The 24070-nt window shown below is 45.2% G+C and overlaps 1 long non-coding RNA gene across 1 annotated transcript; it reads right to left on the bottom strand.

Moving 5' to 3' along the window:
* Positions 1 to 239: 239 nt before the first annotated feature.
* LOC117509198 lies at positions 240 to 17877 on the bottom strand. The gene is made up of 3 exons (XR_004560304.1): positions 17737 to 17877; positions 14927 to 14928; positions 240 to 252 (listed from the first exon to the last, which is right to left on the bottom strand). It is a non-coding gene; the product is annotated as an uncharacterized LOC117509198 (long non-coding RNA).
* Positions 17878 to 24070: the final 6193 nt, after the last annotated feature.

Here is a 24070-nt window from a genome sequence, read left to right as displayed (position 1 = left end):
GCCACTCCTCACTCAAAGCCTGCTCACAGGCGAATGACGCAACCGACAGGCGTGGAAAAACTCACGCATGCACACGAGGGTTCAAGCTTGTCTGACGCAATCACACGTGATTCAAATCCATATAGTTTTTGAAAAAATAAAAAGGTTGTTTTTTTTTTCTAACAGACCTCATATGTTGAATGAAGAACATAATAGCTAAAAAACTGAAAACATTACACTAACATTGAGCCTGTTTCTTGCAACCCATTTATACTTTTTTATACTTTTTCTTAGAATGTACAACTTTATATTGGCATTCATTTTTATTGCTAGATTGCAACATGACAACATACTTACTAAAGAGCAGTCTTTCTACATTTTCAAACAGCTACCCCAACTCACACCCAAAGTCTAGATAACATTAGAACTCCAACAAACATATTTTTAAAAATTCTATATACTCAGGTATCATTGGTTTGTCATCTTTTGTAAAACAAACATTTGACTGCATTTTACAGTTGAATCTATGATCTCTGTCCCTGCAGAGACTACACCAACTTGTATGCACCTATATTTGTTGACAGTGAGTCTGAGACAGATGACCGCACAGACTACCCTGCAGAGAAAAGGTATGAACTATTACTAGTTATTTTTGGGTCCAATGTCAGAAATTATGTACACTGATATTCTCTCCCAGTAGTGCTGAAGACATTGTTTCAGGACTGGCCTCCAAGATTACCAATACATCATACAGCAGATTCAACATCAACAGGGAAAATATATGGGATGGAGCACTCAGAGGCTTCAAGCGATCATCTTATGACCCATCCCATGAAATCTTGGTTAAATTCACTGATGATGAGGAGCGAGCACAGGATGCAGTGGACACTGGTGGTCCCAAATGGGAGTTCCTTACCCTGCTGATGGACTGCCTTAGATCAAGAAGAGTCTTTGATGGTCCAGAAGATAGGAAATTTCTCACGTTTGACTGTGCAGGTAAACATGTTATTGAAAATTAATTAAATTGCATGACTGAAGATCATTTTGGAATTCATACTGGAAATTCTACATCTGGTTTTAGCTCTGCATTGGGATTCAGTGAAATTAACCCTGTTATGCATTTTCATGTGTACCTAGCAACTGATTTTATTAGTGGCACTAATGGATGGTAAAATATCAACAGCTGCCAGAAATGATGAGTATTTTCATGTTGGGAGGATGATCGCTACATCAATAGTCCATGGTGGTCCAGGCCCTAGATTCTTGTCAGAAATGATCTACGACCACCTCACGGGAAAATCGACTGTTGATGTTGAAACAAGGATTGAGGACATCACAGATAATACTATGAGAGCTTCCTTGTTTGAGGTTTGTGGTCAAATCAACAAAGCTCTGTTTTATTATTACACAACTTTCTCAACTACCAATCTATAGTCTACTTCAACCACGGAAACAAAATTTTGACTCACTGAGCCCCTGAATTTTTTTTTTTTTTTTTACTTAACCATTAAATGTATGGTAATTGTCTTCCAGATATCCAATGCAGCAGCACTGGATGAACTGCATGCAGTGATCAACAAACATTCAAGTCTGTTGCAGACTGCTGGTTGTCTTCAGTACCCAAAGATTGTAGGGGACAAGAAGATAATCATAAAGGACTTCATGCAGTGGTACTTCATTTACTGCAATCATTTCTCAATACAAAGGTAATGTGCTTTATTTTCACATTATTCATTCATTCAAATATTTAAGACATTACATGAAGTTGTCAAAGTATCATTATTAAAGTATTAAAATAGCATGTCATACTATTGTTCCCATTTCTCTCATTTTATGAATGACAGCTAAAACACATTTTATGCTCAGTAATCCCCCCCCCCCACACACACACACACACACCGCAGATAAACAAACTGGACTCTCCCTCTCTGACATCCTGATGTTCGCCACAGGACTTGGTTCTCTGCCCCATCTGGTTTTAAGCCAAGACCACAGCTGGTATTTCAGAGTACATCTCGATTCCCATGCAGCAGAACCTGTTCAAACACAATGGAAATTCCACTGTCAATGACGTATGAACAGTTTAAGGAGGACATGGACTTTGGAATAAAAACTTACCAGGTTTTTGACTGCACTAAATTGTTTTACCTGTTCAGTTCTGTTACAAATCATCCAGTGTCTTCAGTGTTATATAAAGTTCAACACAGGTTTCCCAGGTCTTTGGATGCATTACACCACTTTGTCTCTGAAGACCCTCAAAGCGTGACTGGAGATGGCGATCTCCACATGGATTGTGTGTTGCCTCAATCTGAAATGGCCGCAGTTCCTCCAGTGCAACTGGAAACCCACAGTTAGTTCCACCAACCCTAGTCATATGAGTAGGTACATTACCATTCATGTATCACTTTACTTGTGGTTAATCTGTTGTGCTGAATTTAATCCTGTATAACGTTATCTGAGTGCAAGGATTTTGCACATCTTTTGATGATGTACTTTATTGTTCTTACATTTCACACTGTTACGCTGCTTTCAAAAAGTACAAGGATTTTGCACATCTTCTGATGTACTTTATTGTTCTTACATTTTATACGGTTACGGTGCCTTCAAGACGTATTCAGCCCCTTGATATTTCACACATTTTAATTTGTTTGACATTGCAAATACAAAAAGAAAATCAGGCTTCTCAATGTAAACATTTCTAAAATTATGTTCCTCAAACTCAAAGCAAATCTCTACAATTTGATATACGAGGTCTGTGAGAAAACTATCCGACCTTTTTATTTTTTTCAAAAACTATCTGGATTTGAATCATGTGCGCTTGCATCAGACAAGCTTGATCCTTCGTGCGCATGCGTGAGTTTTTTCACGCCTGTCGGTTGCGTCATTCACTTGTGGGCAGGCTTTGAGTGAGCACCGGTCCACCCCCCTCGTCGGATTTTTATTGTTTAGGAATGGCGGAGCGACTGCCGCTTTGTTCCATGAAAATTTTTTCAGAAACTCTGCCAGACAGCCAGATGGAAACCATTTGGAAGATTCAGATGGCTTTCGGTGAAGATTCTATGAGTATCACACGGACTAAGGACCATTAAAACTGGATTAAAAACGGCCCACAGCGGCGGAGGGCGCACCGCACCCCGAGTGGCCATCGAGCAGATCACTTCCAAATTTAAGGCTCTGTTGATGCAGGACGTCGTGTGACTAGCAGAGAAGTTTCAGAAGAGGTCAGGATCAGCACTTTATCGGCACATTCCACTGTTAAAGGAGATTTTATAATGAAAGCCATGCGGACGGATTCGCGCGTCGGGACGCAGCCGCTCATGCCGCTGGACAAACAACACCTCCGTGTTGGAAACCATTCGTAAGATTCAGACAGCTTTCAGTGGCTTTTCAGTCGAGTGAGTATCCGAGAAATTGTTTAACAGCTGGGCATGTTCCAACTTGTCCTGTGAGACTTCCAACACGGAGGTGTTGTTTGTCCCGCACCATGAGCGGCTGCGTCCTGGCGCGCGAATCCGTCCGCATGTCTTTCATTACAAAATCTCCTTTAACAGTGGAATGTGCCGATAAAGTGCTCATCCCGACCTCTTCTGAAACTTCTCTGCTAGTCACACGACGTCCTGCATCAACAGAGCCTTAAATTTAGAAGTGATCTGCTCGTTCCAGCCTGTCGATGGCCGCTCGGGGCGCGGTGCGCCCTCCGCCGCCATGGCCCATTTTTAATCCAGTTTTAATGGTCCTTAATCCATGTGATACCGATAGAATCTTCACCGAAAGCCATCTGAATCTTCCAAATGGTTTCCATCTGGCTGTCTGGCAGAGTTTCTGAAAAAATTTTCATGGAACAAAGCGGCAGTCGCTCCGCCATTCCTGAACAATAAAAATCCGACAAGGGGGGTGGACCAGTGCTCACTCAAAGCCTGCCCACAGGCGAATGACGCAACCGACAGGCGTGGAAAAAACTCACGCATGCGCACGAAGGTTCAAGCTTGTCTGATGCAAGCACACATGATTTAAATTCATATAGTTTTTGAAAAAAATAAAAAGGTCGGATACTTTTATATTTTTAATTTACGAGGTCTGTTAGAAAAGCCAATATGATGGGTTCCATTTTGTATCACCAGTTATACAGCTTCACGATGAAGTGATATGTCGGAGGGTTTTCTTATGAAGAAGCCCTGAAAGTTTAGCTACAGACTGCCAGAAGGTACATCTGAGATGCAAGCCTAGATTTGATCTGTTTTGGTGAAAGAATTGTTGGGAAAGTGTAGTGACACGGACCCACAACAGGGGGCGTAAATGAACGGACAATAGAGGGAGTTAAATTAGAACACTTTACTGTTGTGAATGTCACAACCACACACAGCAGATTACAGAATGAATACAAGTCAATTAATGAAGGTGTCGTGTGGGCAGGCTCGACGATAGGAGACGCCCGTCTGGAGACGAACCAGAACCACACGATTTCCACCGCCACCGAACCCGAGGGATACTGGAGCCGCCAAGTCCCGAAGTCCCCAGGTGGCCACCGTCTCAGCGCGTCGGATCTGGTACTGCTGGCGGAGAACAAAGACAGTCAAGTGTGGGTGTGTGTACACCCCGTAACAATAATGGTGGGAATTCCAGCTCCACCTCTGAAAATATGAACACAGTCTTTTACAGAACCTGAACAGTCACTTGTCTCACTGATCGTGAAGGGTGTGATCCGTCACCCTGCCATTACCGACCAGCTCAGCTTTCCGCTGACACAAACGACTGAAACCTCCTGTATAAAGATCAGAAACACACAGTGCAGTACGGCACAGATTAAGGCTGAGAATGTTACCTCTCGCAGAAGTCGATATCTCGGCGATGTGGTGGAGGTGTCATCCTGCTTTTATTCCAGGTGAGATGCAGATGATCGGTGACAGCTGTCATAGTTGATGAGTGACAGCTGTCACCTCGGCTGTTCCTGTAGGCGGCAGCGCCCTCTCGTGCCTGAAGCCCGCACTTCAGGCAGGGCGCCCTCTGGTGGTGGGCCAGCAGTACCTCCTCTTCTGGCGGCCCAGACAACAGGACCCCCCCCTCAACGGGCGCCTCCTGGCGCCCGACCAGGCTTGTCCGGGTGGCGTCGGTAAAAATCAACCAGGAGGGCCGGGTCCAGGATGAAGCTCCTCTTCACCCAGGAGCGTTCTTCGGGTCCATACCCTTCCCAGTCCACCAAATATTGAAAGCCCCGGCCCATTCGACGGACGTCCAAGAGCCGGCGTACTGTCCAAGCCGGTTCCCCATCGATAATACGGGCAGGAGGCGGCGCCGGACCGGGTGCACAGAGGGGTGAGGTGTGATGTGGTTTCAACCTGGAGACGTGAAAGACTGGATGGATCCGCAGTGAGGCCGGGAGTTGGAGCCTCACTGCGGTGGGACTGAGGACCTTGAGGATGTGGAACGGCCCTATGTAGCGGTCTTTCAAATTCGGGGAAGCCACTTGGAGAGGTATGTCCTTGGTTGATAGCCATACCTCCTGCCTGGGCTGGTATGCGGGGGCCGGGGACCGTCGACGGTCTACATGGGCTTTTGCCCTCGTCCGGGCCCTCAACAAGGCCGAACGGGTGGTGCGCCACACCCGACGGCATCTCCGCAGGTGGGCCTGGACCGAGGGCACACCAACCTCTCCCTCCACCACAGGAAACAAAGAGGGTTGGTACCCAAGACACACCTCAAACGGGGAGAGGCCGGTGGCAGAGGACACTTGGCTGTTATGCGCGTACTCGATCCAGGCCAGGTGTTCATTCCAAGCCGTCGGGTGTGCGGATGTTGTACAACGCAGGGCCTGCTCCAACTCTTGATTGGCCCGTTCGGCAGAAACTCCTCCACACCTGCGAGGAGAACTGGGGACTGCGATCCGAAACGATGTCTGTAGGTATCCCATGCAGCCGGACGACATGGTGGACCAGGAGATCCGCCGTCTCCTGGGCCGATGGGAGCTTCGGGAGGGCCACGAAGTGGGCCGCCTTGGAGAACCGGTCCACTATCGTGAGGATGGTGGTGTGCCCCCGGGACGGCGGGAGGCCCGTGACGAAATCCAGACCGATGTGGGACCAGGGGCGATGAGGCACAGGAAGTGGCTGCAGGAGTCCCTGTGCCTTCTGGTGGTCCGCCTTGCCCCTGGCGCAGGTGGTGCAGGCCTGGATATAAGCCCGGACGTCAGCCTCCAGAGACGCCCACCAGAAGCGCTGCTGGACCACTGCCACGGTCCTACGCACCCCTGGGTGGCAGGAGAGCTTGGACCCGTGACAGAAGTCCAGGACGGCAGCTCTGGCTTCTGGTGGGACGTACAGTCTGTTTCTCGGTCCTGTTCCGGGATCCGGGCTCCGTGCCAGGGCCTCCCGGACGGTCTTCTCCACGTCCCAGGTAAGGGTAGCCACGATAGTGGACTCCGGTAAGATGGGTTCCAGTGGATCCGACAGCTCGGTCTTGACTTCATGTTCGTGCACCCGGGACAGGGCATCCGACCTCTGGTTTTTGGTCCCGGGGCGGTAAGTGATCCGGAAGTCAAAACGGCCGAAAAACAGTGACCAGCGGGCTTGCCTGGGGTTCAGTCGCTTGGCGGTCCTGATATACTCCAGGTTCCGGTGGTCAGTAAAAACCGTGAAAGGCACTGACGCTCCCTCCAGCAGGTGTCTCCACTCCTCAAGAGCCTCTTTCACCGCAAGGAGCTCTCGATTGCCCACGTCATAGTTCCGCTCTGCTGGGGTCAACCTGCGGGAGAAATAGGCACACGGGTGAAGAACCTTATCAGTCTCTCCACTCTGGGATAGCACGGCTCCTATCCCTGAGTCAGAGGCGTCCACTTCAACCACAAACTGGCGACTAGGATCGGGCTGCACCAAGACAGGTGCAGTCGAGAAGCGCTGTTTCAACTCCCTGAACACGGCATCACACCAATCCGACCAGGTGAAGGGAACTTTTGGTGAGGTCAGGGCTGTCAGGGGGCTAACTACCTGACTATACCCCTTAATGAACCTCCTGTAAAAATTTGCGAAGCCGAGGAACTGTTGCAGCTTCCTACGGCTCGTAGGTTGGGGCCAGTCTCTCACCGCTGCGACCTTGGCCGGATCCGGAGTGATGGAGTTGGAGGAGATGATAAACCCCAGGAAGGACAAAGAGGTGCGGTGAAACTCACACTTCTCGCCCTTCACAAACAGCCGGTTCTCCAACAACCGCTGCAGGACCTGACGTACATGCCATACATGGGTCTCAGGATCCAGAGAAAAGATGAGTATATCGTCCAGATATACGAAGACGAATTGGTGCAGGAAGTCCCGCAAGACGTCATTAACCAAAGCTTAGAACGTCGCTGGGGCGTTTGTGAGGCCGAACGGCATGACCAGGTACTCAAAATGACCTAACGGGGTGTTGAATGCCGTCTTCCATTCGTCTCCCTTCCGGACCCGAACTAGGTGGTATGCGTTCCTAAGATCCAGCTTTGTGAAGATTTTGGCTCCATGCAGGGGGGTGAACATCGAATCCAACAAAGGCAATGGGTATCGGTTGCGAACCGTGATCTCGTTCAGCCCCCGGTAATCAATGCATGGACGAAGACCGCCATCTTTTTTGCCCACAAAAAAGAAACCTGCTCCCATCGGGGAGGTGGAGTTACGGATCAGCCCGGCAGCTAAGGAGTCCCGGATGTAGGTCTCCATCGATTCGCGCTCTGGTCGGAAGAGGTTGTACAGCCTGCTGGACGGGAACTCCACGCCTGGCAACAAATCAATGGCACAATCGTACGGACGGTGCCGGGGAAGGGTGAGTGCCCGATCCTTGTTAAAAACGTCAGCAAGATCGTGGTACTCAACCGGCACCGCCGACAGATTGGGGGGAACTTTGACCTGCTCCTTAGCCTGGGAACCGGGAGGAACCGAGGATCCCAAACACACCCGATGGCAGGTCTCGCTCCACTGTACCACCACCCCGGACGGCCAATCAATCCGGGGATTGTGTTTTAGCATCCAGGGGAACCCCAGAATCACACGGGAGGTAGAGGGAGTCACAAAAAACTCCTCCCTATGATTCCTTGACACTACCAGAGTTACTGGTAGTGTCCTGTGTGCGATTAAAGGGAGTAGGGTGCCATCTAGTGCTCGCACCTGCAATGGCGAAGGAAGCGCCACCAGAGGGAGCCCTACCTCCCTGGCCCATCTGCTGTCTAGCAGATTCCCTTCTGACCCTGTGTCTACCAGTGCTGGGGCCTGAAGGGTTAAATCCCCGCTAAGGATTGTAACTGGGAGCCGTGTGGAAATGTGTGTGTGTCCCACGTGAATTTCTTGGCCCACCCTAAGCCCAGTTTCTAGGGGCGGGCGTTGGTGTTTAACCGTTCGGGGCAATTACTCAATTGGTGCTCAATTGAGCCGCAAACAAAACACGCCCCACGGGGAAGCCTCCTCTGTCTATTCGGTGGTCTGAATGTGGCCCTGCTTGTGTCCATAGCTTTGTCAGCAGGGGGAGCTGTCGCCACACGGGACGTAGAGGCCAGGGCGGACCTTTTTCGGACCCGGAAGGAAGAGGGACGGCGCGCGCCCGGCCACGCCCTTCGTCTCGTTCCCGACAGCGTTCTTCCAACCGATTGTCTAACCGTATAACAAGATCGATAAGCCCATCTAATTCCCGCGGTTCATCCTTGGCCACCAGGTGCTCCTTCAGGACCGATGACAGTCCGTTTACGAAGGCGAGGAGTGCAGCGTTATTCCAGCCGGATCTCGCAGCCGCGATGCGGAAGTCAACTGCATAAGCGGCTGCGCTCCGGCATCCCTGTCTCATTGACAGCAGCACAGTTGAAGCGGTCTCTCCCCTGTTAGGGTGATCAAACACAGTCTTGAACTCCCTCACAAACCCAGTGTACGTGTGAAGGAGCCGTGAATTTTGCTCCCAAAGCGCCGTAGCCCAAGCGCGTGCCTCTCCCCGAAGCAGATTAATCACATAAGCTACTTTACTAGCATCTGACGCGTACATGACGGGATGTTGTGCGAAGACGAGCGAACACTGCATGAGAAAGTCCACGCATGTCTCCACACAACCTCCGTACGGCTCAGGAGGGCTTATGTATGCTTCAGGGGATGGTGGGAGGGGTTGTTGAACCACCACTGGAACATTCATATCCTGCACAGGGTCGGCAGGGAGGAGGGGCTGCAGCAGCGCCCTGAGCCCTGCGGTTCAGGAGGATGTTTTGCTCGGTCATTTGATCCAACCGAGCCGTAAAGGCGGTGAGAATGTGCTGCAGCTCACCAATCACGCCTCCTGCAGATGCCTGCGATCCCTGCTCTCCCATTGGTCGTTCAACAGCTGGGTGACACCCCTCAGAGTCCATGACGCTGGCCGAGATATCCTGTTGGGAAAGTGTAGTGACACGGACCCACAACAGGGGGCGTAAATGAATGGACAATAGAGGGAGTTAAATTAGAACACTTTACTGTTGTGAATGTCACAACCACACACAGCAGATTACAGAATGAATACAAGTCAATTAATGAAGGTGTCGTGTGGGCAGGCTCGACGATAGGAGACGCCCGTCTGGAGACGAACCGGAACCACACGATTTCCACCGCCACCGAACCCGAGGGATACTGGAGCCGCCAAGTCCCGAAGTCCCCAGGTGGCCACCGTCTCAGCGTGTCGGATCTGGTACTGCTTGCGGAGAACAAAGACAGTCAAGTGTGGGTGTGTGTACACCCCGTAACAATAATGGTGGGAATTCCACCTCCGAAAATATGAACACAGTCTTTTACAGAACCTGAACAGTCACTTGTCTCACTGATCGTGAAGGGTGCGATCCGTCACCCTGCCGTTACCGACCAGCTCAGCTTCCCGCTGACACAAACGACTGAAACCTCCTGTACAAAGATCAGAAACACACAGTGCAGTACGGCACAGATTAAGGCTGAGAATGTTACCTCTCGCAGATATGGTGGAGGTGTCATCCTGCTTTTATCCCAGGTGAGATGCAGATGATCGGTGACAGCTGTCATAGTTGATGAGTGACAGCTGTCACCTCGGCTGTTCCTGTAGGCGGCAGCGCCCTCTCGTGCCTGAAGCCCGCACTTCAGGCAGGGCGCCCTCTGGTGGTGGGCCAGCAGTACCTCCTCTTCTGGCGGCCCACACAACAAGAATATCCTCCGCTCTACTCCAAAATGAAGCTAACACAGGCAGAGAAGCCTATAACTTCTTCTGGGTGTCTTGGTGTCTTTCCTTACTCTTCTCCTTCTTGCACAGTCACTAATTTTTTGAGAACTGTCTGCTTCACATAGATTTACCATAGAGTGCCATACTGTTTGTATTTCTTCATAACTGATGTAAATAAAGTTCAAGACATATTCAGTGACTTGGAAATGCTCATGTATCCATCCCGACTTGTCTGAAGAAGACTGGCAATAAAGCTGATTATTTACAGGTATTATACAAAAGCATTCCATAACTTAAGACAGCCACCATCTTGGCTTTTATATTTTTAATTAATTGAAACCAGATTGTAGAGATTTGCTTTAAGTTTGAGTTTAAGGAAGATAATTGTATAAATTTTTATATGGAGAAGCCTGATTTACTTTTTATATTTGAAATGACAAATTAAAAATGGGTAAAATACTGAGGGGTGAATACTTTTTCAAGGCACTGCATTTCAGGGAAGAAAAATAAATAAATAAATAAACGCTGACAACAAACCTGTGAGGTAGGTTGTACATGACCTCTGATTTCCCAGATGGACAATGAGACTGTTAAACAGGTCTGATCGTATGAGTATTCCACTTCTCTCTGCATTCATCAAGATCATTTTGTAGCACATCCATGAACACAAATCGTAGCAGGCATGTGTGCTCATGACTACCATTGAAGAGACCTCTCTCTCTCAGATCATTCAGAAGGTCCATCCAAAAGTGAAACCTGAAAAACACAAACTGGAATTAGTGTAATTTAATGGAATGTTCTTGGATTCTACTGCAATATAAGATGTTTGGATTTAATGATGAATATAATTTGTTGTTCCATCAAATGGCAATAAACATACAAGGACCACAATGTCCTGAATAAATGTATCCATCTCTGCCTTTACTAGGGTGCAGTTTGGAAGTTGAATGAAAGGGTATGCTGTATTGTCTTTGTTTTAAAGTGTTTCCAGCTGGTAAAAAATAATAATGACACCTCTGTTTGCGGAAATATGACCACCAGCTTTCAATTCTTTGGTTTGCCGTTGAAGAGCCGTACAAATGACTTGCAGCACCAGCATAGTCGTCAGTGTGAGATGATCTTAAGGTACACTGAATTGCTGCCATGGTGCCATTTTCAGTACCACAGTCAGTGTGAAGTCTGACTGGAATGATTCCAAGGTCTGAGAGACCGTCCAGGTAATACTGGGCAATGACCCCTGGGTCATTGTTGCTTACTCCACATTTAAACCACAGCACTTTTCGAGAGTATCCGTCTATGCAGCCACTTAATCCAAAACTATAGGGCTTTAATTTGTCATAACCATCCACATGCCATACATGGTTTGGTCCATCAGAACTGTAAACTCTTTTTATAAATTTTCTTCTAGTACAAAGTTGAATTCCTTGTGGATCAGGTTCTCTCATCAGGACCATAACATCATCCCTCTTAATTGTCAGAGAGTGCTTTTGACGCAGTGTCTACCACATTGAACGGTAGCCGTAGTATTGACCTGGCCCCTTTAACTCCACCTGTATGGCAGCACAAATGGTATTAAGACGAGAGTAGGTTTTATGCCTGGATAAAGACAAGCTTTTCAGTTTCCTCTTCAGGGAGCGAACGCTCATATGGATATCATGTCTTGAAGGCAAAAAATCCAAAATTTCAGCATTGCTGTAGTTGTGATTAAAAAGTCTCTTCTGTGGGGATATCTGGTGCTGACCCTGCCAAACATAAATGGCATAAAGACAGAGATTGACTTTTGTTAAAAGTACAACACTTTGCCTCTGATGTATGGTTGAGGTCCTTTAACATTAGAATCTGCATAAACACAAAGTTTCTACCCTATGGCAGTGAAACTCAATATCTGCACAGCGACACACAGCTGACTAAGCTTTGTTTAGCTATATCACCATTCACCAAGCCCCATAAATTGATTACACAACACAAGCTGTTAAGTCAAATTTACATGAATGTACTTAACATAAAGACGAGGTGCGAACTACAGTATCATTAAAACTTTGGATATGAGTAATTTCATTAAATATCCACTCTGCATAAATTAAAAGTCCACTTACTGTTGTCTGCATACTCTGCTAAAAATCGTACATTAGAGGCACATGAGCCACAGAACACTTCAATGACTCCCAAATCTTGTCCACATTAAGGGCAAAACATAGTAGCCTAGAAAAAGGTAGGCATGGAAGAATGGTGTAAGAGGGATTCCTAATGTACTATTAAAAAGATCTTTGGTATCAATCTCTAATCTTCTTATTGCTATTAGCATACAGGCTAATCGTCATGCAAATGTGCAGCATTGTATATTTACAGATGACAGTCTGGTGTAAAATACAACAAAATAAATGTCACGTAATGTGCATGTGGTACAGTGATATAAATAATATAATATAATCAAACAAAAATCACTTTACTGTACAACATCTCAACTTTTCAATTCACCGTGAGTCAGCCATTCTGTATCCTGTGTTCTTTGGCTGTTATGCTGAAAGCGCCCCCTGCAGGTTTGGAGCACTTCCGTTGTGGTGACTGCATATGCAGTGTTTTTCATTTGCATGTGTTCATGGTTCATGGTTTGCGTTGTTTCTCTATTTGGCTCATTTTTGGCTCATTGGCTCTCTCATTTGGCTCATTTTTGGCTCTCTGTTGGAACTGTTTACACAGAGACTGATACCTGCTGCTTTGGACTTTGAACTAACAGTGTTTTTCAAGACTTTTTTACTTTTTTACTTTTTTACTTTTTTTACTTTTTCACCGTGCTCCAACGCCTAAAGAAGACCTCTAACGGTCGAAACATCGCGACGGAGCACTTTCATCAGCTAACTTTCATCAGCGTTGGCAAGCTAACTAGCTTGCTAACGCTTTCGTTTTTATTTTGTTTTTTAGCACTGTTGTCGTGCGTTACCTGTGCTGCTCCACAGCGTGTCTAGTGGATTTTTATTTTATTTTAGCACCGTTGTCGTGCGTTCGCTGTTGCCGTGCGTTACCTGTGCTGCTTCATGGCCTGTCTGGTGCCTTAACTAAAGCACTCCTTCTGCTGAATCACCTCTAAATTATTTACACATTATTCACTTTGCGTGTTTTTAGGAATCCGCTAGGTTGCGTAGCTACTAGCTCTTAGCCGATTTAGCATGGCGGCTTCTCCTGTCTCTCCCGTACTTTTCTGCTCTGGGTGTGAAATGTTTAGTTATTCCTCGGCCTCCTTTAGCAGTAACGGTACTTGTAATAAGTGCAGCTTATTCGTAGCTTTGGAGGCCAGGCTGGGCGAATTGGAGACTCGGCTCCGCACCGTGGAAAATTCTACAGCTAGCCAGGCCCCTGTAGTTGGTGCGGACCAAGGTAGCTTAGCTGCCGTTAGTTCCCCCCTGGCAGATCCCGGGCAGTCGGGAAAGCAGGCTGACTGGGTGACTGTGAGGAGGAAGCATAGCCCTAAACAGAAGCCCCGTGTACACCGTCAACCCGTTCACATCTGTAACCGTTTTTCCCCACTCGACGATACACTCGCCGAGGATCAAACTCTGGTTATTGGCGACTCTGTTTTGAGAAATGTGAAGTTAGCGACACCAGCAACCATTGTCAATTGTCTTCCGGGGGCCAGAGCAGGCGACATTGAAGGAAATTTGAAATTGCTGGCTAAGGCTAAGCATAAATTTGGTAAGATTGTAATTCACGTCGGCAGTAATGACACTCGGTTACGCCAATCGGAGGTCACTAAAATTAACATTAAATCGGTGTGTAACTTTGCAAAAACAATGTCGGACTCTGTTGTTTTCTCTGGGCCCCTCCCCAATCAGACCGGGAGTGACATGTTTAGCCGCATGTTCTCCTTGAATTGCTGGCTGTCTGAGTGGTGTCCAAAAAATGAGGTGGGCTTCATAGATAATTGGCAAAGCTTCTGGGGAAAACCTGGTCTTGTTAGGAGAGACGGCATCCATCCCACTTTGGATGGAGCAGCTCTCATTTCTAGAAATCTGGCCAATTTTCTTGGATCCTCCAAACTGTGACTGTCCAGCGTTGGGACCAGGAGGCAGAGCTGTGGTCTTATACACCTCTCTGCAGCTTCTCTCCTCCTGCCATCCCCTCATTACCCCATCCCCGTAGAGACGGTGCCTGCTCCCAGACCACCAATAACCAGCAAAAATCTATTTAAGCATAAAAATTCAAAAAGAAAAAATAATATAGCACCTTCAACTGCACCACAGACTAAAACAGTTAAATGTGGTCTATTAAAATTAGGTCTCTCTCTTCTAAGTCCCTGTTGGTAAATGATATAATAATTGATCAACGTATTGATTTATTCTGCCTAACAGAAACCTGGTTACAGCAGGATGAATATGTTAGTTTAAATGAGTCAACACCCCCGAGTCACACTAACTGTCAGAATGCTCGTAGCACGGGCCGGGGCGGAGGATTAGCAGCAATCTTCCATTCCAGCTTATTAATTAATCAAAAACCTAGACAGAGCTTTAATTCATTTGAAAGCTTGTCTCTTAGTCTTGTCCATCCAAATTGGAAGTCCCAAAAACCAGTTTTATTTGTTATTATCTATCGTCCACCTGGTCGTTACTGTGAGTTTCTCTGTGAATTTTCAGACCTTTCAGACCTTTTGTCTGACTTAGTGCTTAGCTCAGATAAGATAATTATAGTGGGCGATTTTAACATCCACACAGATGCTGAGAATGACAGCCTCAATACTGCATTTAGTCTATTATTAGACTCTATTGGCTTTGCTCAAAAAGTAAATGAGTCCACCCACCACTTTAATCATATCTTAGATCTTGTTCTGACTTATGGTATGGAAATAGAAGACTTAACAGTATTCCCTGAAAACTCCCTTCTGTCTGATCATTTTTTAATAACATTTACATTTACCCTGATGGACTACCCTGCAGTGGGGAATAAGTTTCATTACACTAGAAGTCTTTCAGAAAGCGCTGTAACTAGGTTTAAGGATATGATTCCTTCTTTATGTTCTCTAATGTCATATACCAACACAGAGCAGAGTAGCTACCTAAACTCTGTAAGGGAGTTAGAGTATCTCGTCAATAGTTTTACATCCTCATTGAAGACAACTTTGGATGCTGTAGCTCCTCTGAAAAAGAGAGCTTTAAATCAGACGTGTCTGACTCCGTGGTATAACTCACAAACTCGTAGCTTAAAGCGGATAACCCGTAAGTTGGAGAGGAAATGGCGTCTCACTAATTTAGAAGATCTTCACTTAGCCTGGAAAAAGAGTTTGTTGCTCTATAAAAAAGCCCTCCGTAAAGCTAGGACATCTTTCTACTCATCACTAATTGAAGAAAATAAGAACAACCCCAGGTTTCTTTTCAGCACTGTAGCCAGGCTGACAAAGAGTCAGAGCTCTATTGAGCTGAGTATTCCATTAACTTTAACTAGTAATGACTTCATGACTTTCTTTGCTAACAAAATTTTGACTATTAGAGAAAAAATTACTCATAACCATCCCAAAGATGTATCGTTATCTTTGGCTGCTTTCAGTGATGCCGGTATTTGGTTAGACTCTTTCTCTCCGATTGTTCTGTCTGAGTTATTTTCATTAGTTACTTCATCCAAACCATCAACATGTTTATTAGACCCCATTCCTGCCAGGCTGCTCAAGGAAGCCCTACCATTATTTAATGCTTCAATCTTAAATATGATCAATCTATCTTTGTTAGTTGGCTATGTACCACAGGCTTTTAAGGTGGCAGTAATTAAACCATTACTTAAAAAGCCATCACTTGACCCAACTATCTTAGCTAATTATAGGCCAATCTCCAACCTTCCTTTTCTCTCAAAAATTCTTGAAAGGGTAGTTGTAAAACAGCTAACTGATCATCTGCAGAGGAATGGTCTATTTGAAGAGTTTCAGTCAGGTTTTAGAATTCATCATAGTACAGAAACAGCATTAGTGAAGGTTACAAATGATCTTCTTATGGCTTCGGACAGTGGACTTATCTCTGTGCTTGTTCTGTTGGACCTCAGTGCTGCTTTTGATACTGTTGACCATAAAATTTTATTACAGAGATTAGAGCATGTCATAGGTATTAAAGGCACTGCGCTGCGGTGGTTTGAATCATATTTGTCTAATAGATTACAGTTTGTTCATGTAAATGGGGAATCTTCTTCACAGACTAAAGTTAATTATGGAGTTCCACAAGGTTCTGTGCTAGGACCAATTTTATTCACTTTATACATGCTTACCTTAGGCAGTATTATTAGACGGTATTGCTTAAATTTTCATTGTTACGCAGATGATACCCAGCTTTATCTATCCATGAAGCCAGAGGACACACACCAATTAGCTAAACTGCAGGATTGTCTTACAGACATAAAGACATGGATGACCTCTAATTTCCTGCTTTTAAACTCAGATAAAACTGAAGTTATTGTACTTGTCCCCACAAATCTTAGAAGCATGGTGTCTAACCAGATCTTTACTCTGGATGGCATTTCCCTGACCTCTAGTAATACTGTGAGAAATCTTGGAGTCATTTTTGATCAGGATATGTCATTCAAAGCGCATATTAAACAAATATGTAGGACTGCCTTTTTGCATTTACGCAATATCTCTAAAATCAGAAAGGTCTTGTCTCAGAGTGATGCTGAAAAACTAATTCATGCATTTATTTCCTCTAGGCTGGACTATTGTAATTCATTATTATCAGGTTGTCCTAAAAGTTCCCTAAAAAGCCTTCAGTTAATTCAAAATGCTGCAGCTAGAGTACTGACGGGGACTAGCAGGAGAGAGCATATCTCACCCGTGTTGGCCTCTCTTCATTGGCTTCCTGTTAATTCTAGAATAGAATTTAAAATTCTTCTTCTTACTTATAAGGTTTTGAATAATCAGGTCCCATCTTATCTTAGGGACCTCGTAGTACCATATCACCCCAATAGAGCGCTTCGCTCTCAGACTGCAGGCTTACTTGTAGTTCCTAGGGTTTGTAAGAGTAGAATGGGAGGCAGAGCCTTCAGCTTTCAGGCTCCTCTCCTGTGGAACCAGCTCCCAATTCAGATCAGGGAGACAGATACCCTCTCTACTTTTAAGATTAGGCTTAAAACTTTCCTTTTCGCTAAGGCTTATAGTTAGGGCTGGATCAGGTGACCCTGGACCATCCCTTGGTTATGCTGCTTTAGACGTAGACTGTGGGGGGGTTCCCATGATGCACTGTTTCTTTCTCTTTTTGCTCTGTATGCATCACTCTGCATTTAATCATTAGTGATCGATCTCTGCCCCCCTCCACAGCATGTCTTTTTCCTGGTTCTTTCCCTCAGCCCCAACCAGTCTCAGCAGAAGACTGCCCCTCCCTGAGCCTGGTTCTGCTGGAGGTTTCTTCCTGTTAAAAGGGAGTTTTTCCTTCCCACTGTAGCCAAGTGCTTGCTCACAGGGGGTCGTTTTGACCGTTGGGGTTTTTCATAATTATTGTATGGCCTTGCCTTACAATATAGAGCGCCTTGGGGCAACTGTTTGTTGTGATTTGGCGCTATATTAAAAAAAGTTGATTGATTGATTGATTGATTTGCAGCGCATTTGATGACGATGCATTTACTTTTGTTTCTTGCAACGCTTTTTTCTTTTGCATGTGTTTTCTTGCTTTCATTGTTTTGTGCTTTGCATTGTTTCTCTATTTGCAGCGCATTTTTGATTATGCATTTGTTTTTGTTTTTTTCTTGCAGCATTTGGCCCCTGTTGGCCACCGTATATAAGTGTAATAAAGGTTTACAATCAAAAATAAGGAAGGAAAAAGTAAAGCAGAAAATAATTTTCCACACACATTTATTCAACACACAGCAAACTATAATAAACAACTGTTTTGACACTTTATACGAGGTCTGTTAGAAAACTATCCGACCTTTTTATTTTTTTTAAAAACTATATGGATTTGAATCGTGCTCTTGCATCAGACAATCTTGAACCTTCGTGCGCATGCGTGAGTTTTTTCATGCCTGTCGGTTGCGTCATTCGCCTGTGGGCAGGCTTTGAGTGAGCACTGGTCCACCCCCCTCGTCGGATTTTTATTGTTTAGGAATGGCGGAGTGACTGCCGCTTTGTTCCATGAAAATGTTTTCAGAAACTCTGCCAGACAGCCAGATGGAAACCATTTGGAAGATTCATATGGCTTTCGGTGAAGATTCTATCGGTATCACACGGATTAAGGACCATTAAAACTGGATTAAAAACGGCTCATGGCGCGGGACAAACAACACCTCCATGTTGGAAGTCTCACAGGACACGTTGGAACATGCCCAGCTGTTAAACAATTTCTCGGATACTCACTCGACTGAAAAGCCACCGAAAGCCGTCTGAATCTTACGAATGGTTTCCAACACGGAGGTGTTGTTTGTCCCGCGCCATGAGTGGCTGCGTCGCGACGCGCAAATCCGTCCACACGTCTTTCATTACAAAATCTCCTTTAACAGTGGAATGTGCTGATAAAGTGCTGATCCTGACCTCTTCTGAAACTTCTCTGCTAGTCACACGACGTCCTGCATCAACAGAGCCTTAAATTTGGAAGTGATCTGCTCGTTCCAGCCTATCGATGGCCGCTCGGAGCGCGGTGTGCCCTCTGCTGCCGTGGGCCGTTTTTAATCCAGTTTTAATGGTCCTTAATCCGTGTGATACCGATAGAATCTTCATAGAAAGCCATCTGAATCTTCCAAATGGTTTCCATCTGGCTGTCTGGCAGAGTTTCTGAAAAAATTTTCATGGAACAAAGCGGCAGTCGCTCCGCCATTCCTAAACAATAAAAATCCGACGAGGGGGGTGGACCAGTGCTCACTCAAAGCCTGCCCACAGGCGAATGACGCAACCGACAGGCGTGAAAAAACTCACGCATGCGCATGAAGGTTCAAGCTTGTCTGATGTAAGCGCACATGATTCAAATCCATATAGTTTTTGAAAAAAATAAAAAGGTCGGATAGTTTTCTCACAGACCTCGTAAAGGTAATTTGAGGTCTTGTGTGAAAAACTGTACAACACAAAGGTTCAAACAATAAACACAAATGCTCATTTTGAACAATATATACAAAATGGTCTATACGTTTTTTTGTCTGCATGGTAAAAGCAAGAGAGTTATCCAGTAATATTCACATGCAAACTAGTGGAGCAATCCTGATAATTACATACTCTTTGAGCACGTGAGATTGTCATCAGAGGCCCTCTGTCTGCTCAGTCTGCTTTCAGTGATCGCCGTGCGTAATGGCGCAGGGCGCATTTGGAGCCCAATAGTATGTACTCATTGGAGCACCTAGGGGGTTATTCAAACGGGCAAACTAGTAACATATCACTCCTGAAAATGATCTTTGGCTTTTCATGTGAGGTGAATCTGCCCTACGACTGGATTTTAGAAAACCATGTGACGTTGAACCAATTCAGATTGGACACTCACATTGCGCACGTCATCACACAGCTTCTATGAGGAGTACAAAGATGGCCGATGGCTGGCTCAAAAGTCCGCGGAGTTAACTTTTCAGCAAAAAAAAAAAAAGAAAAAAGAGTAAGTTTCTATCTCATTTCATTAAAAAGTTATTTATAATTTAGTAAAGCTTGGTCTTAGCTGTCTTAGTCGTATACAACAGCATCAGCCCCAGAGGGTTAAACAGAGAAAAAAACAGAATCAGGCATCAAAAAGACAAGAAATACAGTATAATTTGCCAGCATGAATCAACAAGAAAAACAGGATACTAAGGTGATCACTGGCCACTAAGCTTCACTAAATGACTCAGAATTTAGGTGAAGTTGAGGCCTTGGCATGCTCCGTTTCCTAATAAAATGAAATAAGAGTAAAAAGCATAAAACAAAACTATACCAGTATGCTAACCATATGAAAGCGAAATAAGTGCGTCTTAAGTCTGGACTTGAAAGTCTCCACAGAATCTGACTGTTTAATTGACGCAGGGAGATCATTTCACAGAACAGGGGCATGTTAAGAGAAAGCTCTATGACCTGCAGACTTCTTATTCACCCTAGGGACACAAAGTAGTCCTGTATCCTGAGAATGCAAAGCCCGGGCCAGTACGTAAGGTTTAATTAGGTCAGCTAGGTAGGGAGGTGCCAGTCTGTGAACAATTTTATAGACTAGTAGCAGAACCTTAAAATCTGATCTCACTGGGACAGGAAGCCAGTGAAGGGATGCCAAAATGGGTGAAATATGGTTGAACTTTCTGCTCCGTGTCAAAAGTCTGGTTGCAGCATTTTGAACCAATTAGAGGCCCCTAATGCTAGACTGCGGGAAACCACAAAATAGAACATTGCAGTAGTCCAATCTAGAAGAGATAAACGCATGGATCAGGGTCTCAGCATCAGCCATAGACAGGATGGGACAAATCTTCGCTATATATTGCAGTTGGAAGAAAGCAGTCCTCGTAATATTTCTAATGTGGAGGTTAAAGAACAATGTAGGATCAAGAATTACCCCAAGGTTCCTTACTTTGTCAGTATGATGTATGACACACGAGCCAAGGCTGAGCGTTAACTGGTCAAATTGATGATGATGTCTCACTGGACCAAGAACCATCATTTCAGTCTTATCAGAGTTTAAAAGTAGGAAGTTTCTAGACATCCAACTTCTCACTGATGCACGGCAATCTTCTAAGGATTTTATGTGAACGAGATTACCAGCAGTTATTGGCATGTGTAAATGAGTATCATCTGCATAGCAGTGAAAGGTAATCCCAAAACACCACAATATGTGCCCAAGGCGTGCAATATAAAGGGAGAAAAGCACGGGGATTAAGACAGACCCCTGTGGAACCCCAAATTTCATGTCACTAAGGTTAGAGTTTGTGTTACTGTACAAAACACAATGAGAACGACTGGTCAAGTATGATGTCAGCCATACAAGGGCACTCCCAGTAATCCCAAAATGATTTTCCAGCCTATCAAGTAGAATATGATGATCCATGGGATCAAATGTAGCACTGAGATCTAACAGCACCAGAACCGTAGTGGTGTCCGAATCCATTGTAAGCAGAAGATCATTCACCACTTCATTGAGAGCCATCTCTGTGGAATGATATTTTCTAAAAGCAGACTGCAGTGGCTCAAAGAGATTATTCTCACTAAGATAGTCCATGAGCTGCCGTGAGAGCAAAATGATACATTTGATATTGACCAATATTTTTTCAATACACTAGGGTCAAGATTAGGTTTCTTAAGTAATGGTTTAATCACTGCAGATTTGAAACATAGATCCGGTAGTTAAAGAAAGATTAATAATTTCCAGCATAGTCGGCCCAAGAGTGGGCCACCGGTCTTCAAAGAGTTTTGTTGGTATAGGATCAAAAACAGGTTGTGCTTTTTGTTGACATTACGAGCTTCGTCAGCATGCCTAGTGAGATACTATCAAATTCTGTAAATCTAGGTAACACCTCAGTAATGGTGCCCACCTCAATAGCAGGGTGTGGTGGCTGGGTTATGGCATGCTGGGATATGTTTAACCTAATGTCTTCTATTTTCTTCTCAAAGTAATCCAGGAAATCTTGTGCTGTAAAAAGAGAGCAAACTACAGGTGGTTCTCCATGAATAAGTGTTGCTACTGTGTCGAACAAGAACTTTGAGTTATGCTTGTTTATGTTGATCAAAACCGAATAATAGGTCCACTTTGTAGCCAATAATGCATGCTTATAGTCTAAGACAGCATCATGCCATGTTTCCATTCTTGACCTCTTGCCTTATGCTTGAGGTCATGCAGGTAATCACTGAACCAAGGTGACTGTGATTTGGGGGAGCGCACTTTTAACACAGGTGGCACAATCATGTCAAGTGCAGTTTTGAGCACTGAGTTTAAACTATCCACAAGTCTGTCTACTGATTGGGTATTTGCCAAATGTGAAGCTAAGACATCAGGCAGTCTAGCTTCGAGTTCAGTCTTAGTTGAGGAGTTGATGCATCGCTGTAGTGATAGATAAGGTTGTTGTTCCACTAAACACGGCAGCGAAACTGTAAACTTAATAAGTGAGTGATCAGAGACCACTGATGTAAGAGGCATGATGTCAATATTCATGACAGCAATACCATGTTCGAGAACTAGATCCAGAGTATTTCCACTAAGGGGCGTCGAGTCCCGAATGCATTGCTGAAATCCTAATGCATCCACAATTTCCATAAATGATTTGCAGAGGGGATCAAAAGGCTTATTTATATGAACGTTAAAGTCACTAATGATCAGACTGTTTTCTGCACTAGTTGACAAGTTAGAGATGAATGCACAAAATTCATCTACGAATTCAGAATATGGGCCAGGAGGCCTATACAGTGACAAAGTAATACGGCTGATTTTTATCCTTGGCAATGCATAATATCCTGAGCAGGGGGAGAATTAGATGCTCAAACGAGTTATATTTGTGACCCCCAACAGCTAATAAGCAAAACCTAGATTTCTAAATAAGAGCAACACCCCTGACTTGCTTTGCATCACGAGGGATGTGACTAAATGTATATGCTGGTGGGCAGGCCTTATTTAAGGGGAGGACAGCTGTAGGTTTAAGCCAGGTTTTACATAACCCAATCATATCTAAGTGATGATCAATAATTAGATCATTAATCAACAATGATTTTGAGGACAGTGAACTTATGTTAATGAGACCCAGACTAAGGACCTCAGTGGGGTTGACAGTTGAACTGTTTGGATTTAGGGGTGGTTCCAGAGTAGCATATATAAGATGCCTAGTAGTAGGTTTAGGCTTGAGACATTCCACGCGCGTTGTAGGTAGCAGACAAAATCTTTGCTATTGCTGGAACAACCTCAATTTCAACATCATCCAATGATTACGTTTGCAAAGCATATCCCTCTATGATTTCTATGGACATGTCTACAGAAGCAGGCCACAGTCTCAACTTGTTGAATTTCCCTCCCTGGCACATAAACTGCACTATCACCATAGTGGATTTTCTGCACGAATTTCCCCGCTGAGCTAATGGATTCCCACATTTGTCATAAGCCTTGTGGGGTCTCTAATAACCTGCTCCATGGCCTGCTGTAAATTCCTAATGTTACCCTCCCTTTCGACCTCTATCAATGTTCACAGACAAGATGGTGGCACCTTCCCCAGTAGGGTGGAAGCTGTCCGGCATCAGCAAGCCACGGCGGCCCCAGAACGAAGGCTAGTTATCAATAAAGCTAAAGCCTCGCTGTCTACAAAATTGTGCTAGCCACCTATTTAATGATGTCAGCCTGCTAAATGCCTCATAAGTACCCCGGGAGGGGAGGGGACCAGAGACTATTAATCATTGCCAACACATCTTTGTGGCAAGGTCACAAGTCCTATGTGCATTTTTGTGACCTCTGAGTGGTTCATCCTTACATCATTGGTGCCGACGTGAATAAATATGTGACTATAAATCATGTCATGCTCCTTAGTCTGTCTTCCCTTCTGCAGCATCAGCACCCTAAGATGGGATGCAGTGTCGGGAGCTCTGGCCCCAGGAATACATTTAACGTCAGCCGGCATTAGTAACCTGACTTTGTGGGTGATAGAATCCCCTATCACTAAAGTCCGGTGTTTTTGCCTGGAGACAGGAGTGGAAGTCACTTGTGGGCTCAGAGAATTCACATCAGGCAACTCCAAGGGGGAGAACCGATTCACAGTTCACAGTGGTGAGTGTGATTGGGGTACCACAACCGGGCATCAAGCCCTACGGGGCTTCCACTGCCTAGCCACAGTCCGAAAGCCATCCTCAACAGCCGGTGTTTCTAGGCTGATGCTCATGGGCTCGCTAGCCGGCCCAACACTAACCTCATCTGGAGTGCCGTAACAACTCCACTGAGCTAAGAAGCTGCTCTAACTTATGGACATGGCTCTCTAAGAGAGCCAGAGCCACCCTATCTTCCAACATCACACAGGATTTACGAAGGGTGTAAAGTAGTGTACTTTGTGCACAAAGAAATTCATGAGTATA

Source organism: Thalassophryne amazonica, chromosome 4 (genome assembly GCF_902500255.1).
Source record: "Thalassophryne amazonica chromosome 4, fThaAma1.1, whole genome shotgun sequence".
NCBI classification, from domain to species: domain Eukaryota; kingdom Metazoa; phylum Chordata; class Actinopteri; order Batrachoidiformes; family Batrachoididae; genus Thalassophryne; species Thalassophryne amazonica.
Note: the sequence above shows the minus strand (reverse complement) of the source record. Positions and strands in the feature narration are given on the sequence as shown.